At 39.0% G+C, this 15,880-nt stretch overlaps 1 protein-coding gene across 32 annotated transcripts in view; it reads right to left on the bottom strand.

Annotated features, from left to right (window-relative positions):
• The window catches only part of LRRFIP2 (LRR binding FLII interacting protein 2), a 140,217-nt gene that overhangs the window by 97,805 nt on the left and 26,532 nt on the right, over positions 1-15,880 (bottom strand). The window lies entirely within an intron of this gene.

Below are 15,880 nucleotides of genomic sequence, written 5' to 3'. Positions count from 1 at the left end.
TCTGGCTCACATAGCTCTTGGCTACTATCCTCCATGCTGTTCCTGCCAGTGTGAACAGTGATCTTATGGAGGGCACAACATTTAAGAGCGGAGGGGCTGAGGTGCAAATTCCTTCCTAGCTACATGACCTCGGGCCAGTTACCTCACTTCTCCATGCCTTGGACTCATCAACAATAAGATGAGAAGAGCAAATCACTTCATAGAGTTGTCATGGTGATTAAATTCATTTAAAGAACTTAGAACATTGCCTGGTAGGTAATAAGAGCTCAGCAAGTATGAGCTGCTGATAAGCCTTAAATTCTCCATACACTTTGGCTTCAAAAGCTTGTCACACATTCTTCCCTCTAACTGGAAAGTTCTTCCCCACATCAGACAACTCTCTTTCTCCTAAATAATTCCACTCATCCTTCAAACCTTGGTTGAAAGCATGCTTTCTCAGGAGAAGACTTCCCAAAGCCCTGGAACATGTCAAGTCCCCCCATCACACATTAATAAAAGCATTTACTAATCACTCAAAGCACTTAATACAATTGTAAATAAATATATTACTATATTTTCTCAATTCTAAGAACGTCACCAATTGTTGCATACTCTGACAATCAAAGCTTGCAAGACAGAAAATGTAGACATTAATTTTGAAGTAAAAAGGAGCTGAAAAATCAAAGAACTAGTCTGTTACATAATTATTTGCTTAGTGTCTCTTTTTCCCTCTAGAATCTAAGCTCCATAAAAGAAATAACCATGTTAGGCCTGTCCACTCCATATACTCCACACCTAACACAGCACCTGCAGAGTGTTGAGGTTCAATAAACACTTAATGAATGACATTCAAAATTTGTGTTTCAAAAAAAACTCTATTCTTAAATGAAATGCTATTAATGCTCATACTTTTTGCTGATTATGGTAATTTTTTGCATTTTTAAAAGTGGCTATCCTTACCAAAAGTTTTTATCTTCAAATTGCCATGGCCTAAAAATGAATAAATTATTCAAATAAAAGTGAAATAACTGTGAAATCATTAACCCTATCAAAATATTATGGCTATCATTCCATGAAACAATAACACTATATCTTTTAAATGAACTCAATTCTTGACTTTGCTTCCTTCTTCTCAGGCTGCTAATGCATAATCGAAAACCACAAAGTTCTGGTTCTCACTAGTGGATGCCTGAAATGGCTGTTACCTCCTTAGGCAGCAAAATGAAATCCAACCAAGTGTCCATCAACAGATAAATGGATAAACAAAATGTAGTATATGCATGCAGTGGAATATTATCCAGCCATAACAAAGGAATGAAGTTGTTTAAGGGGGAGGGGGAGACAAAGTTCTGACACTTGCTACAATATGGATTAATCTTTATGACATTATGCTAAGTGAAATAAGCCAGTCACAAAAGGATAAATATTGTATCAATCCACTTACATGAAATATCTAGAATTAGACAAATTCATGGAGACATCAAGAAGATTAGAGATTATCAGGGGCTGAGAGAGGGAGGAATGGGGAGTTATTGCTTAATGGTTACCAAATTTCTGTCTGCAGTGATGAAAAGGTTTTAGAAATAGACAGTGGTTATGGTTACACAACACTGTGAATGTAATTAATATCACTGAATGATAGTCTTAAAAATGGTTAAAATGGCAAATTCTATTATATATATAATTTTTAACAACTGCAAAAAATTATTAATGCAATATACCAAAACCATTGAATTGTATACTTCGAGTGGGTGAAAAATGTTACATAAATTATCTCAATGAAGTTATTTCAAAAAAATGAAATCTGAAAGTTCTAGCAGCCACCAATGTTAAACAGCCACAGAGCTGCCTTTCACCCTTATTACTACAAGTAGGTTTGCTCTGAATATGTATACATGTATATTCTGCTCAACAGAAAGGCTGAACACTCCATGTGGTAGACTCTAACTCCTGTAAAATACAGTTGATTTCTGTGCCCGTCACTAATCCTTTAGTGACAGTCCTTAAAAAGACTGTACATTATGGGCATGAGTCTCTTTGCATCCTGGACCTCAAAAGAAATCACAGAATGTTAAAAGCTCATAGGACTCTTGGATCATATAGTCCAAAACTAAGCAACATTCTGAAGACTCCATTTGAAGAGATGCACATAAATAAATTTTCTTTATAATTTTAGCTCTAAAACAAGAAAAGAGAGGCTTCATTTCTTCTCACAGTAACACTAACCATAACACTCACCAAACTGATTGTGGTAAGGCACCAAAACCAGTTTTCCCCTGCCTTTCTCTTTCCCTCCTGAGAGGCTAACTGCTCAAAGATCCCCAGTGTGACACACTGTGGTGTTGGGTAGTTTTCACTGAAAGTCAGCTCCCCAGCTGCACTTCTCCCCAAACTGTGGAATACCCAAAGCCAAATGGGCACAGACGTGAGCACGCAAAGTGCCTCCTGATAGCCTAGAGGACATGCAGGTGGCCCCTTATGAACAAGTTCCTTGGAGCAGCTCTGAGAACTGGGCCAGCCCACACTCCCAGCAAAGCAGTCACATGCCTATTACAGACATAAGGGGACTTCTAGAGCCACCCATACTCCTGCCTGTACATAGCAGTCTTCAAACACTTTAACATTTTTTTTTTTATGTACACAGGTTTTACAAGATGAAAAGAGTCCTGGAGGGCAGAGCCAAGATGGCGGCGTGAGGACAGTGGGAATCACCTCCCAAAAACATATATATTTTTGAAAATACAACAAATACAACTATCCCTAAAAAAGAGACCAGAAGATACAGGACAACAGCCAGACTACATCCACACCTGTGAGAACCTAGCACCTCACGAAGGGGGTAAGATACAAGCCCTGGTCTGACGGGACACAAGGGCCCCTCACCCCAGCTCCCGGTGGGAGGAGAGGAGTCAGAGCGGGGAGGGAGAGAGAGCCCAGGGCTGCTAAACACCCAGCCCTAGTCATCCACACCCGGAGCACAGACACACAGTGAGAGGAGTGTGGGAAACCAGCGAAATGGGAAAGTAAGACCTGGAAGCGGATCCCTGCAGCCACCGCCCCTGGGACAAAGAAAAGCAAGTGCTTTTTGAAAGTCTTAAAGGGACAGGGACCCCACAGCTGGATGGAAGCGTCCAGGGAACCTTAGCCCAGCAGCTGGGAATCCCGGAGAACTCTGGGCACCCTAAACCCCTGGGCGGCAGCACAGCTCTGAGACCCCTCATGGTGATAAACAGCTCCCTGCCCATTCCCCCTCCAGTGCGGCCACGCCATAACAGAGCAGCAGCCTGAGGCTGGTCAAGCCCACAGCAAGGGAGCTTCCTCCATAGCAGCAGGGCAAGACACAGAGACCCACCCAGTCTATGCGCAACTGTCCAACACAAGTCGCTAGGGGTCGCCGTTGTCCCAGGAAAGAAAGGCCAGGAGCAAGTGGAAAGGGTCTTTGTTCTCCCAGCTGACAGACGAGCCAACAGCATACCACTGCATTTATTGACATGAAAAGGCAGAAAAATTTGATCCAGACCAGACTAACCCAGATATCCTCCACATCATCCCCTGAGAAAGAATCTGGGGAGATAGATTTAACCAATCTTCCTGGAAAAGAATTCAAAATAAAAGTCATAACCATGCTGATGGACGTGCAGAGAAATATGCAAGAGCTAAGGAGGGAGAATACAGAAATAAAAAAATCTCTGGAGGGACTTCAAAGCAGAATGGAAGAGATGAAAGAGACCATTAATGGACTAGAAATCAGAGAATAGGAACGCAGAGAAGTTGAAGCAGAGAGAGATAAAAGGATCTCCAGGAATGAAACAATATTAAGAGAACTGTGTGATAAATCAAAACGGAATAATATTCGCATTATAGGAGTACCAGAAGAAGAAGAAGAGAGAAAAAGGGATAGAAAATGTCTTTGAAGAAATAATTGCTGAAAACTTCCCCAAACTGGGGGAGGAAATGGCCTCTCAGACCACGGAAGCACACAGAACTCCCATGACAAGGGACCGAAGAAGGGCAACACCAAAACACATAATAATTAAAATGGCAAAGATCAAAAACAAGGACAGAGTACTAAAGGCAACCAGAAGGAAAAAAAAGATCACCTACAAAGGAAAACCCATCAGGCTATCATCAGACTTCTCAACAGAAACCTTACAGGCCAGAAGAGAATGGCATGATACATTTAATGCAATGAAAGAGAAGGGCCTTGAACCAAGAATACTGCATCCAGTACGATTATCATTTAAATATGAAAGAGGGATTAAACAATTCCCAGACAAGCAAAAGTTGAGGGAATTTGCCTCCCACAAACCACCTCTACAGGGTATCTTAGAGGGACTGTTCTAGATGGGAGCACTCCTAAAAAAAGCACAGAACAAAACAAGCAACATATGAAGAATGGAGGAGGAGGAATAAGAAGGTAGAGAAATAAAGAATCATCAGACAGTGTTTATAACAGCTCAATAAGCAAGTTAAGTTAGACAGTAAGATAGTAAAGAAGCTAACCTTGAACCTTTGGTAGCCACTAACTTAAAGCCTGCAGTGGCAATAAGTACATATCTTTCAATAATCACCCTTAATGTAAATGGACTGAATGCATCAATCAAAAGACACAGAGTAATAGAATGGATAAAAAAGCAAGACCCCTCTACATGCTGCTTACAAGAGACTCACCTCAAAACCAAAAACATGCACAGATCAGATTAAAAGTCAAGGGAAGGAAAAAGATATTTCATGCAAACAACAGGGAGAAAAAAGCAGGTGTAGCCATACTACTATCAGACAAAATAGATTCAAAACAAAGAAAGTAACAAGAGATAAAGAAGGACATTACATAATGATAAAGGGCTCAGTCCAACAAGAGGATATAACCATTATAAACATATAAGCACCCAATACAGGAGCACCAACATATGTGACACAAATAATAACAGAATTAAAGGAGGAAATAGAATACAATGCATTCATTTTGGGAGACTTTAACACACCACTCACTCCAAAGGACAGATCCACCAGACAGAAAATAAGTAAGGACACAGAGGCACTGAACAACACACTAGAACAGATGGACCTAATAGACATCTATAGAACTCTACATCCAAAAGCAACAGCATACACATTCTTCTCAAGTACACATGGAACATTCTCCAGAACAGACCACATACTAGGCCACAAAAGGAGCCTCAGTAAATTCAAAAAGATTGAAACCCTACCAACCAACTTTTCAGACCACAAAGGCATAAAAATAGAAATAAATTGTACAAAGAAAGCAAAAAGTCTCACAAACACATGGAGGCTCAACAACATGCCCCTAACTAATCAATGGATCAATGACCAAATCAAAATGGAGATCCAGCAATATATGGAAACAAATGACAACAACAACACTAAGCCCCAACTTCTGTGGGACACAGCAAAAGCAGTCTTAAGAGGAAAGTATATAGCAATCCAAGCATATTTAAAAAAGGAAGAGCAATCCCAAATGAATGGTCTAATGTCACAATTATCGAAATTGGAAAAAGAAGAACAGATGAAGCCTAAGGTCAGCAGAAGGAGGGACATAATAAAGATCAGAGAAGAAATAAATAAAATTGAGAAGAATAAAACAATAGCAAAAATCAATGAAACCAAGAGCTGGTTCTTCGAGAAAATAAACAAAATAGATAAGCCTCTAGCCAGACTTATTAAGAAGAAAAGAGAGTCAACACAAATCAACAGTATGAGAAACGAGAAAGGAAAAATCACGACGGACACCACGGAAATGCAAAGAATTATTGGAGAATACTATGAAAACCTATATGCTAACAAGCTGGGAAACCTAGGAGAAATGGACAACTTCCTAGAAAAATATAACCTTCCAAGATTGACCCAGGAAGAAACAGAAAATCTAAACAGACCAATTACCAGCAACGAAATTGAAGCGGTAATCAAAAAACTACCAAAGAACAAAACCCCCGGGCCAGATGGATTTACCTCGGAATTTTATCAGACATACAGGGAAGACATAATACCCATTCTCCTTAAAGTTTTCCAAAAAATAGAGGAGGAGGGGATACTCCCAAACTCATTCTATGAAGCTAACATCACCCTAATACCAAAACCAGGCAAAGACCCCACCAAAAAAGAAAACTACAGACCAATATCCCTGATGAACGTAGATGCAAAAATACTCAACAAAATATTAGCAAACCGAATTCAAAAATACATCAAAAGGATCATACACCATGACCAAGTGGGATTCATCCCAGGGATGCAAGGATGGTACAACATTCAAAAGTCCATCAACATCATCCACCACATCAACAAAAAGAAAGACAAAAACCACATGATCATCTCCATAGATGCTGAAAAAGCATTTGACAAAGTTCAACATCCATTCATGTTAAAAACTCTCAGCAAAATGGGAATAGAGGGCAAGTACCTCAACATAATAAAGGCCATCTATGATAAACCCACAGCCAACATTATATTGAACAGCGAGAAGCTGAAAGCATTTCCTCTGAGATCGGGAACTAGACAGGGATGCCCACTCTCTCCACTGTTATTTAACATAGTACTGGAGGTCCTAGCCACGGCAATCAGACAAAATAAAGAAATACAAGGAATCCAGATTGGTAAAGAAGAAGTTAAACTGTCACTATTTGCAGATGACATGATACTGTACATAAAATACCCTAAAGACTCCACCCCAAAACTACTAGAACTGATATCGGAATACAGCAAAGTTGTAGGATACAAAATCAACACACAGAAATCTGTGGCTTTCCTGTATACTAACAATGAACCAACAGAAAGAGAAATCAGGAAAACAACTCCATTCACAATTGCATCCAAAAAAATAAAATACCTAGGAATAAACCTAACCAAAGAAGTGAAAGACTTATACTCTGAAAACTACAAGTCACTCTTAAGAGAAATTAAAGGGGACACTAACAGATGGAAACTCATCCCATGCTCGTGGCTAGGAAGAATTAATATCGTTAAAATGGCCATCCTGCCCAAAGCAATATACAGATTTGATGCAATCCCTATGAAACTACCAGCAACATTCTTCAATGAACTGGAACAAATAATTCAAAAATTCATATGGAAACACAAAAGACCCCGAATAGCCAAAGCAATCCTGAGAAAGAAGAATAAAGTAGGGGGGATCTCACTCCCCAACTTCAAGCTCTACTATAACGCCATAGTAATCAAGACAATTTGGTACTGGCACAAGAACAGAGCCACAGACCAATGGAACAGACTAGAGAATCCAGACATTAACCCAGACATATATGGTCAATTAATATTTGATAAAGGAGCCATGGACATACAATGGCGAAATGACAGTCTCTTCAACAGGTGGTGCTGGCAAAACTGGACAGCTACATGTAGGAGAATGAAACTGGACCATTGTCTAACCCCATATACAAAAGTAAACTCAAAATGGATCAAAGACCTGAATGTAAGCCATGAAACCATTAAACTCTTGGAAGAAAACATAGGCAAAAACCTCTTAGACATAAACATGAGTGACCTCTTCTTGAACATATCTCCCCGGGCAAGGAAAACAACAGCAAAAATGAGTAAGTGGGACTATATTAAGCTGAAAAGCTTCTGTACAGCAAAAGACACCATCAATAGAACAAGAAGGATCCCTACAGTATGGGAGAATATATTTGAAAATGACACATCCGATAAAGGCTTGACGTCCAGAATATATAAGGAGCTCACACGCCTCAACAAACAAAAAACAAATAACCCAATTAAAAAATGGGCAGAGGAACTGAACAGACAGTTCTCCAAAAAAGAAATACAGATGGCCAACAGACACATGAAAAGATGCTCCACATCGCTAATTATCAGAGAAATGCAAATTAAAACTACAATGAGGTATCACCTCACACCAGTAAGGATGGCTGCCATCCAAAAGACAAACAACAACAAATGTTGGCGAGGCTGTGGAGAAAGGGGAACCCTCCTACACTGCTGGTGGGAATGTAAACTAGTTCAACCATTGTGGAAAGCAGTATGGAGGTATATCAAAATGCTCAAAACAGACTTACCATTTGACCCAGGAATTGCACTCCTAGGAATTTACCCTAAGAACGCAGTAATCAAGTTTGAGAAAGACAGATGCACCCCTATGTTTATTGCAGCACTATTTACAATAGCCAAGAATTGGAAGCAACCTAAATGTCCATCAATAGATGAATGGATAAAGAAGATGTGGTACATATACACAATGGAATACTACTCAGCCATAAGAAAAGGGCAAATCCAATCATTTGCAGCAACATGGATGGAGCTGGAGGGTATTATGCTCAGTGAAACAAGCCAAGTGGAGAAAGAGAAATACCAAATGATTTCACTTATCTGTGGAATATAAGAACAAAGGAAAAACTGAAGGAACAAAACAGCAGCAGAATCACAGAACTCAAGAATGGACTAACAGTTACCAAAGGGAAAGGGACTGGGGAGGATGGGTGGGTAGGGAGGGATAAGGGGGGGAGAAGTAAGGGGGTATTAAGATTAACATACATGGGGGGGTAGGAGAAAAGGGAGGGCTGTACAACACAGAGAAGGCAAGTAGTGATTCTACAACATTTTGCTATGCTGATGGACAGTGACTGTAAAGGGGTTTATAGGGGAGACCTGGTATAGGGGAGAGCCTAGTAAACATAATATTCATCATGTAAGTGTAGATTAGTGATACCAAAAACAAAGCAAAAAAAAAAAAAAAAGGGCAGTTCCTGTGTGGTAACCTCCAACGAGTTCTACACAAGGGTATAAAGGGCATATAAAAGTGTAGGCAAAGGGTCTGTTTGTGTTTATACAGAGGATCAAAGCCTAATTGGGCTACCCCGAAAATGAACTAAGATACGATATGAAAAAGAACTTCCAACATCTGCACTCTCTGGAAGACTCATGCCAGAAGATGATCATCAAAAAACCCCAACAAAGATCCACGCACTGCTACAGCTGTAGATGCACTCATCCCACCAGTTCCTGGACTTGCCATGGGAATGAGGAAGGAGATATCTAAGCTGGCCTGTGCATACAGTAAAACAACAAATTTGACTGGATCTATACTGTTGGAACTCAACCAAGAATTAGGAGAAGTGCAAATTGTAGCGCTCCAAAGTCTTACAACTACAGACTATTTACTGTTAAAAGAACATATGGCATGTGAACAGTCCCCAGGAATGGGTTGTTTTAATTTGTCTGATTTCTCTCAGACTGTTCAAGTTCAGTTGGACAATATCCACCATATCATAGATAAGTTTTCACAAATGCCTAAGGTGCCTTAATGGTTTTCTTGGTTTCACTGGAGATGGCTGGTAATTACAGATATGCTTTGGTTATGTAACTATACTCCTATTATGTTAATGTGTGTGCGCAATTTAAATAGTAGCTTAAAACCTATATATGCTGAAGTTACTCTACAAGAAGATATGTCAAAGAAATAATCAATCTTCCCATGTTTTCTTCCGCCTGCTACTTCTATAGCTTTTCTTCTTCCTTCCTAATTACAACCCTTAAATAGAATTTGTGCCTCATATCAAATTTACCGAGTATCATAACTCCTCCAAGTGGTAAAGATACCTCAAGACAAATGCTGGGCATAGAAGCCACAGGGCATAAATATGCAAAGAAGTAAAAAGCTAACCTTTTCAAACAATAAGGCTTCCCTCTCACTTACCAACTTCACATTTCCCTGTATGGCCCCGGAAGATGACTGGTTAGCCAGAGACGGGTAAGATTCCTCAAGGGAGGAACAACCTAAGACAGGCACAGTCGCAGGGGGGCCATCAGGTGAGAAATTGGGGATCAACAGAGGTGAGGCTTAGAACCTCACCCCCCCTTTTCTGAGAGAAATCTTCTGCATACGTGGATGTTTTATTGCCCTGGTCTAGCTTGGATTAACACATAGTCTACAGGCACACACCTGATCATCTACATTTGCTCTCTTACAACAGTAAACTATGATTTCTACCTTTATCTTGTAGCTACCTACCACTTCAGCATTTTATTAAAAATATTAATAATAAAGAGAGAAATGTGGTATCCACATATAAATCAAGTATAAAAACCAAATGAGTATTCATATTTGAACTGACTGTTTAGAGTTCATAATGCATGAGCAAAACCGAAAGTTTCTGTGATGACTCCCCTTGTACTGTTCACTATGTAACTTATTCATTATGTAAGAATTTGTTCTACATGTAAGAACTTGTTTGTTATGCCTCAGAAGATTGGAGACTGACGAAAATTAGGCTTGGGGTGGATTAATGATTGTGCATTGAGCATTGACTCCCCTATACAGAATTTTATTGTCGTTAACAACCATTTGATCAATAAATATGAGAGATGCCCTCACAAAAAAAAAAAAAAAAAAAAAGACAGACTTCCAATGGTAAAATAAATAAGTAACCGGGATGTAATGTATAGCATAAGGAATATAGTCAAGATATTGTAACAGCTTGGTAGGGTGATAGCTGGAACCTAGAATTATGTATATAAATGTTCTACCACTGTGTTGTACACTTGAAACTAATGTAATACTGTGCGTCAACTACCCTTCAATAAAAAATAATTATTTAAATAAAAAAAAAAAAAAAATAGAAATACCATTTGACCCAGGAATTCCACTTCTAGGAATTTACCTTAAGGATGCAGCACTCCAGTTTGAAAAAGACAGATGCACCCCTATGTTTATCGCAGCACTATTTACAATAGCCAAGAAATGGAAACAATCTAAATGTCCATCAGTAGATGAATGGATAAAGAAGATGTGGTACATATATACAATGGAATATTATTCAGCTGTAAGAAGAAAACAAATCCTACCATTTGCAACAACATGGACGGAGCTAGAGGGTATTATGCTCAGTGAAATAAGCCAGGCAGAGAAAGACAAGTACCAAATGATTTCAGTCATATGTGGAGTATAAGAACAAAGGAAAACTGAAGGAACAAAACAGCAGCAGAATCAAAGAACCCAAGAATGGACTAACAGTTACCAAAGGGAAAGGGACCGGAGATGATGGGTGGAAAGGGAGGGATAAGGGCAGGGAAAAAGAAAGAGGGCATTACGATTAGCATGTATAGTGTTGTGGGGGGGTACGGGGAGGGCTGTACAACACAGAGAAGACAGGTGGTGATTACACAGCAGCTTGCTGTGCTGATGGACAGTGACTGTAGTGGGGTGTGGGGGGGTACTTGGGGAGGAGGGGAGCCTGGTAAACATAGTGTTCTAGCAAAAATTAAATTAAATTAAAAAAAAAATTACTGCCCATCAAGATAACTCTGGACACATACGTGAGGACAGGAAAGGCTGCCTATAGGAAAAAGGAGTAAGTAGAACCTTGAAAACAGGAAGGATATGAATTCAGAAATGCCTAAAAAGGGCATTCCAGGCAGGGGAAAGAGCCTGAGCAAATATGTGGCTGTGGTAGAGTATTGAAGACATACTGAGGAGTTTGCCCTTAGTACAAAGTGCATGTAGGGGAAGGGAGGACAGAGTTGGAGAGCTGGGGCTGGAAGGTCATGAACTTTTGGAATGTGGTACTTTGGGAGCCACAGAAGGTTTTAGAACAGGCAAATGGTGTGACAGAAGAGGTATGTTATAATTATTTAAGTCAGCAAGGAGGCCAAAAGAGAGTATGAGATTAGCAGAAGCAGATGTGGTGAGCAAAGGCTCAGGGTTGCACAGAATATTTTGGGGACACCACTACAAGGGCTGTTTTGACAGTATTTTGCTGATATCTTCTCCCTACCACCCCCATCCCCCAGCCTCTGGGTATTATTTCCTGGCTCCTCCTGCTAGTTGCTAGGGCTGAGGAATCCCTCTGGGGTTTCAGACTAGGTTGGGACAGGGTTTTATCACCAGAGCATGAAGCTCCAGCCTAGCTTACCCCTGCCTCCTGTTGGGCCAAATGGGCAGCTCTCAGACTCACCCCCACCAGCCCTGCTCTACTGAGAGATGACCCTGCACCTCTGGCCCTGGAGATTCTGAGGATGTGTGTTTGAGATCTCTCCTCAGGCATTTCCTAGGTCATGGGACTGCCTGTGGTCAAGAACATGGGAATGACAGAATCCTGAGAAGAGCCTGAAAGAATCTCTAGAAGGAAGCTTGGATATATTAAATTTGACAGATAAGGATATCAAAGCCCATAGAGGTAACATAACTTGCTTGAAATCACACAGCAAGTTTGGGGCAGTCAGACGAGGCCCAGGTCTCCCTGTGATTGCTGAAGCAGTGTGGGATTTAGATAATCTGGTACATGTAGGGAGCGGAGAGGGTTGCGGCCAGCAATTATAGTTCTAGTCCTGGCTCTGCTATTTACGATAGCTTTGCAACCTTGAGAAGTCGCTTGGCTCTCTGAGTCTGTTTCCTCAACAGGAAAATGGGGATAATACCACCTTTTGGGGTTGTTGTGAAGATCAAAATACATAAAATGCTATAGCATAGTATCTAGCACTCAGTACATGTTCAATAAATATGTTAGTGGTTGGGAGTACCAACAGTGGGTACTCAATAAATATTTGTTGATGTGTTATTGAATATGAATCCACATAACTACAGTGAAATCTGTTAGCCTCGGTTTTCCAGGTGTAATCAGGGCTAATATTCCCTGTTCTGTCACTGTTTTATCCAGCCCCAGTAGCAACGTGGATTAAATAAAGTATGTAAACGTTCCAGAAAAAAAAAAGAAAAGAGTCCTAGAGACACATGGTGATGATCGTTGCACAACAGTGTGAAAGTACTTAAGGCCACAGAACTGCACACTTAAAAATGGTTAAGGTGGTAAATTCATGTTACGTGTATTTTACCACAATTCTTCAAAATGCACTCAGTTCCATATTTTAGCACACGAATGATCCAGTTTGTGGAATATCTTCATGCCTCTTGTTTATTTCTCTCCTCATTCCCTCTAGTTGCCTGACTTGGGGCCAATGGAAACTCAGCAGGAGGAAAAACAGGTTATTTTTCTTTATTTATGGCATTCCTTATCTACTTCACAAACGATCTGAAGTGAGGAAAGCTAAATTAAACTCTTAAGATTTAACTAAAAATAAAAAAAAGAGTAAGCAATTTGTCCTTTTTAATTGTTACGAGAGTTCTGTTAGGTTCTGTTTCTTCCTAACTTAAGCCAATTGCTTTCTTCTAAAAAGGATGATCCTACTAGAGAAAATAAAGACTAGGGACTATCTGTGTATGCCAACCACCTAAAGTATGAATGGACAGTTAAGAATTGGCTATAAAAACCTTAATGGAAAGAATCACAAGGAAGACATGTCGTATAACAGCTAACCTATTTCCTCTAAAGTTTTACAACTTGCATACTATAGGTTAGTCACCCATCTTGAAAATAAAGTCTTGAATCTTAACAGTAAAAACTGGCCCTTGCATGTTGCAGGTTAAGCTGAGCCTTTTGACCAGGTTTTTAAAGTTAGCATATTTATATTCAAAGCTCTGAAGACAGAAATAAAAACTAGAAATATTTGCCTTTTAAATCCTTTTAAAATAATAACATAATATCCGGATTAAACTCAATTATTTCATAGCAAAATAATAATGTACAGGAAGGAAAACAACCTGTAAGTATAAAAAATTGACCATTCAGGATAGGATCTCCTGTGTATTTTGGTTCAAGTTTCCCAAAACCTGACTGGCCATCAAAACCCTCTAGGAAGAAGTGTGAGTGCGTGTGAATATGTGTGTGTGTGTGTGTACATGTATATATTTAATACAGATTTCAGACTCAATCCTGATAGATTCAGATTTAGCCACTATGAGGTAAGGTCTGGGGCACTGAAGAGACTACACTGAAAAAGCTCCCTGGGAGATTCTGATGATCAACCATGCTTTACAATACCTATCTTAAGACCTCTCTTTTTACAAAAGGAGACTATTTTACCTCTCTTCTCACTTTCTATTTAAACTTATTTATAAGCAACAATACTGCAAGTGCTAAACTCTAACACTATGGAAAAGGTTTACATGCATTATTTCCTTAGTCATCACAAGAGCCCTATTAATATAAGACGACAGTATTATTTCCATTTTACAGATGAAGAAACTGAAGTGCAGAGTAGTTACATAATAATATTACTCAACCAGCAACTAGTAGAGCCAGAATTCCAAGCTTCACTTATAAGCCCCCAAAGCCTATATGGCACAGTAACATGAACAATGGCTTTAAGTAACTGAAAGAGTGCCCCAGTTTTGATCCCTTTTAGACATTTATCACCCAGCTTCATCTCTTTCTTCATGTATAAATAAAGCAATAATAATACCTATCCTACCTAATTTATAAGGTTATTATGAGAATTGAAACGTGAAAGTGCTTTCAAAATCATAAAAAGTTACAAAAAAACAAACTATTAATGGGGAGTTGGAGAAGAGTGGGAAACAAACAGTATAGCATAGTGAGTGGTGAAATGCTCAGACTTTGGAGCCAGACTTCAAGTGCTTGAATATAAACTCTGCTGTTTCCTAGCTGTGTGACCTTAGGGAAGTTACTTGACTTTTCTGTGCAATGGTTTATCTGTAAAATGCAGATAATAAGAAAATCAATTTCAGAACTCTATAACGATTAAATCAATTAATGCATTTTAAAGGCTTAGAAAAGTGTTTGTCACATAGCAAGCACTCAAGTGTTATATGTTAGAATGCCCCCAGTTTTGTAAACGAAGCATCACATCCCAAAAAATGAGTTCAAATATTTATTGACAATACAAAAATACTCTAGAAGGTGCTGGTATTTTCTCCCCTTATGGGAATCTGGGTAAATCCCTCCAATTCTGTTGAGTAGTTTCATTTCTCATTTAGAACTATGTGGCTTCCAAAATGCTTCATTCATGCAAATACTTAAGATCAATATAAAGCAATATCTATTATGTAATTTTTAAGTACCTTCTACCATTTTATCTAAAAAGATCTCAGTGTTTTCTTAAAGTAGTTTTGTTAAAGTAATATCACAATTTTGTCATCAGTTTTTCGATAACTTTTTTTGGCTTTAAATATCCTACAGAATTTAACTTCTAATTCAAAAGCTGAGTAGCTGACAAGAGGAAAAATTAACAGTGGCTGAGCTAAAGAGACTGGGTAACATGTCAAAAGGAAACAGCACTGGTCCTAAATGAATTATTTACTAAGAAGAACAAAGAAGCGGTAAGGGAATAATTCTCACAAACAGAATATAATTTAATAAAGCTCTGAACAATTCTTGTACCAGGTTAGTCTGTGGTTGGGTATGCAGCTGCAGATTAAAGATTTAGAGTCTGAAACAAAGTTTGCACCTCACTAAGAAATCACAGCTACTATTTATCTTAAATTTCCAAAATTCAACAGGAAATGTTGCCAGCAATTTGATAGGTAACACCCCTCTCCATTTTTTATTTCTTTCTAAGCTGTCAACAAACCAAAATAAAAATGCTCCAGAAGCTCTGGTACTAACTAAAAGTTAAACATAGAAATTCCACTGCAGTATTTCAAAAACAGCTAAGATACCAAATCTGAGCAGACACCAAATAAGGACTGTTTCTGTCAGCATTTATACAGTGCCTCCAGGAATAATGTTAACTGTACAGCCCAAAGAGCATTTTTACAATATAGTTATCATATCTTCAACATTCTAACCACCTTAAGTTTCTACACTGAAGATTAATTATAAATTTCAGTATATTAGGACAAATACCTAGAACTCAAATAATCCACACACAAAAAAAGAGATTCATTTTTAAATGAGCTGAATCAATATGCAAATAAAGAGATGGTAGCTACATTTTGTTCTACTTTATAGGCCATATAGAACATGGCATCCACAGTAGGCATTCTGAAACCAGCTCAATGAATGAATGCCTATAGATATAATCTCCCCTAGTACTTTCACAACATCCTTATCTGTGCAAT

This window comes from Manis pentadactyla, chromosome 14 (assembly GCF_030020395.1).
Source record: "Manis pentadactyla isolate mManPen7 chromosome 14, mManPen7.hap1, whole genome shotgun sequence".
Classification (NCBI taxonomy): domain Eukaryota; kingdom Metazoa; phylum Chordata; class Mammalia; order Pholidota; family Manidae; genus Manis; species Manis pentadactyla.
The sequence above is the reverse complement of the archived record's forward strand: the minus strand, read 5'-3'. Positions and strand labels throughout refer to the sequence as shown.